The sequence below is a fragment of the Martes martes genome (genome assembly GCF_963455335.1).
Source record: "Martes martes genome assembly, chromosome: 14".
In the NCBI taxonomy this organism is placed as follows: domain Eukaryota; kingdom Metazoa; phylum Chordata; class Mammalia; order Carnivora; family Mustelidae; genus Martes; species Martes martes.
Window position 1 is genome coordinate 31,444,066 of NC_137902.1, and position 3,917 is coordinate 31,447,982.

Below are 3,917 nucleotides of genomic sequence, written 5' to 3' on the forward strand. Positions count from 1 at the left end.
ACCTGAGGCGAGCGGAAGAGGACGGAGGCCGGCAGGGTCCGAGCCTCAGCCTGCGAGACTAGGCCATTGAGCTGGACTCGCAGCTGACCTCCCAGATTAGCGCGCTTTCCCAGTGCCGGCCACGCCAGTGACTCACTCTCCCCCTGTGCTCTCCAATAGCTGGAGAGATTCTACTGCCAACGTTATGGTAGACAAACCTCTACTTTGTGCTCTTCAGGGTAGACAACAGAAGCAGGAACTGTGGTCTTGGCAAGCCTTAACTTAATGGGAATGGTCTCAACCCTGAGATTTTAATCATTTCCGGTTTTGCAAATGGCGGCTCCCCACCCCCCCACCCCCGTTGCTTTTGACTCCCAGGTTTTAGCAGCAATTGCAACCCACATCAATGAAGGAAGGTGTCCCAAGTTCCTCAGGAAGACCTACTGAACTCCAAACGTGTACATATTTAATAAGTGATCTGCAAACTGTCGTTAAAACAAGGGAAGCTTTTATCCCTATCAAAGGAATCCGCAACATCACAGAACTGGGCTGGACCAAGAGGTCAATTAGTACTAAGATGGGGTTTCTCCCAAAGACCAGTATGGCTCCCCTTCTCTCTTGTAGAGTGTTTCTGGAAGCCAACCTATTAATCTCACTTTTTATATATTTAACATATTACATACTTTCATATGTATAAATACGGCAAAACTGTGTTAAAAAAATCAACTGGGGTGGAGGGATACATCAAATTATTAAAAATGGAACTACAATGGAATTGTCTTCAGTTTTTTTGTGCGTTTCTTGTTTTCTTAGGAAGTACGTAATGGTGTTTTGAAATGAAATAAAAATTTAATGTTTATCCTAAACGTTTTTTATTGTCCTAAGAATATGCTTTTGAAAATGTCAACCTGTAGCCAAACACAACATTTTCTGCATCCTTTAATAAAAAGCACACTGAGAAATCCTCACTGTCCTTGGGGAGCTTTCTTAACACTATGTCTACTGGTCTACATGATGCTTCCTAGAAAAGGCAAATGAGCAGTAATCCACATTAGATGCACTCCTATATCTTGTACTCATATGCCTGTATAAAATACACAAGGAGAAATCTTCTGTAAATACCAAAAGGGGGGCTATTAGAAAATAAAATAAAATAACATGTTTACAAAATGGATTTTATTTTGCATTAAACATCATCCCCCTCTCTCTGGTCTTCCTTTGCATGCAGGTCACACACACACACACACACACACACGTGCATTTCAGAGTAAAGAGAGGATGAGAGCTTTTTTTTTTGTATTTTTTTTAATAGCAAAAAAGAAGATGATAGTTGGGAACGTGAGCAGAATTATTTGGTTTGTGTTTTGATGTAATGTTTATTTTTTGTTTTTTGGATTAAGAAACTGCACCCCTCTTCTCCACAGTATTTGCATTATAACTTCACTTTTATTTATACATGTATGTTTATCTAAAAACATTACAAATCTGCATATATGATGTGGAAGAATTGGAGTGCATGGATTTTTTTTCTTAAGTGAATAAGGTATTATTCAACCACAAACTTCTCTCTTCCCTCTTTTTCTTCCTTCACCTATATCACACAACCTGTATCCACTTTCTTGCCCTCTTTTTGGATTTTGAACATTAGATTAGCACAGAAAAAGGGAATGAAATGGAAAGGAAAGAAAGATGTTAAAAGAAAGAAAAAGAAAAATACAAAGGTGAGAAAGTGGAATCATAGATTAAGAAGATATTTTATACTTGAGAAGGATAGTGGAGATAGGGCACCTAATTTAATGCTTTAAATAGTTGATTTCTGTGAACATGTGAATCTACTATTTACTAGCCGAGGACATTTAATCTCTGAGCTTCACAGAATTATGCAATGCATAACTAACAGTTGATAGATTATAGAAAGTAATCAACCCCTTTGTACCCATAGTGTAAATAAATGGTAGAAGTGATAATGGTGGTGATAGTCAAAATTTCCATCTTGATTACAAACCTCTTTCTCCTTTTCAAAATATAATTCATGGTCTTTGTATCATGAAGCAGATCACTTCAAGACAGGAAAATTTTCTCCTAAAAAGAATATGTAAGTGGGAATTACATTTCACTCTAAGGATTTACACCTCTGAATCATAGGTAACACCATATCATAATAAAGTTGCAAGCCTATATATACATATATAATATTTGTAATATTTATTATATATTTACATAAATATATATTTACAAAAACAGCATACTTTTAGTCATAGCTTGGTATATCGTAAGCATTATATGATATTCTATAGATGATAACAGTTACAATTGTAATTAAAGAATTAAATGATTTAATTTGAAGAGTAAGTTTCCCTGAAAAATGTCTCTCTCCTTTTTGCTGATCTCTCAACTCAAGTCCTGACTTTCTACTTCCAATAATATAACCAAGTATATTGGAACTGGAAAAATAAAGATACCAAGAGCCTGGTAATCTAGCTTAAAATGGTCCCCCTTCTTGGTCAAGAATATTATAGGTTGATTACTCTCTTCAAGCTATCGAACAAGTGTTAGTTGAACATGAGCTTCAAGAACTGGCCTTACCATTGGGGAGTGTATGTGAAATAGTGAGTGCTGTGAAGCGTGTAAGCCTGACAATTCACAGATCTGTACCCATGGGGCAAATAATACATTATATGTTAATAAAAATAATTAGTAATAAAAAAAGAACAGTTCTTACCAACGTCCTCTGTATGGATGTTACTTCATATTCATTCAGCAGACATGTTCTTGAACACCTATTATCTGCCAGAAACTGTGCTAGTAATAAATAAGATGTGATCCCTCAAGGAGTAACCAGTTTGATAGGAGATTCTTAATATCTAAAAGATTTCATGATTCAACAGAGCAATTCCAAAAATGGGTTTTCAGACACTGTAACCGGTGATGAGAAAAATCTTTTTAGGATGGGCACCCCTGCCAGTTTCCTCGCAACTCAGACTTCCTAGATGATTAAGACTTTAGATATGTTGCTCTTTTTATTAAGTTGTTATTAAAGATGTAGTCACTTTCTCTTAGTTCTTTCAGTGGATACTATATTCAACTATGAAGAACATTAAACTATATAAACTATATTGGCCTTCCCTAAATAATTTAGGGTATCTCTCCCTTTCGCCAGTCACAAATTCTTTATAAGAATTCCTATATCCTGAGGGCAAGAGAACAGATGGCACAGATAATTGAAGTCCTTAGAAGAAAAAAAAGAGGGGGACGCCAGGGTGGCTCAATTAGTTAAGCATCTGCCTTCAGTTCAGGTCATGATCCTGGGGTCCTGGGATAGAGCTCTGTGTAAGGCCCCCTGCTCAGCAGGGAGTCTTAGGCTCCTTCTCCTTCTGCCCCTCCCCCAAAGCCCCTCCCCCTCTCATGTTTGCTCTCTTTCTCAAATAAATCCATAAAATCTTTTTTAAAAAGGAAGAAAAAGAGGAAATGTAATCTTTATTAAGTATATTTCTTTTAAGAACATATCTGGTACACATATATGTTATATAATCGTTTTTGTACATTCTTTCGTAAGTAGAGTACATTTCATTATTCACGTTTTAAAAGAATAAAAAGTATAAGGCTTGTGTGTGTGCACGCTCTGTGTGTGTGTGTGTGTGTGTGCTATTTGATACAGATTAAATACTACCTAAATTAATTTGATTCTTTTGGAAATTTTTTTTGAAAGGTAACTAATTTCTTTTTTTTTTTTTTTAAGATTTTATTTATTTATTTGACAGACAGAAATCACAAGTAGGCAGAGAGGCAGGCAAAGAGAGAGGGGGAAGCAGGCTCCCTGCTGAGCAGAGAGCCCGATGCGGGGCTTGATCCCAGGACCCTGAGACCATGACCTGAGCCGAAGGCAGAGGCTTTAACCCACTGAGCCACCCAGGCGCCCCAGAAAGGTAACTAATTTC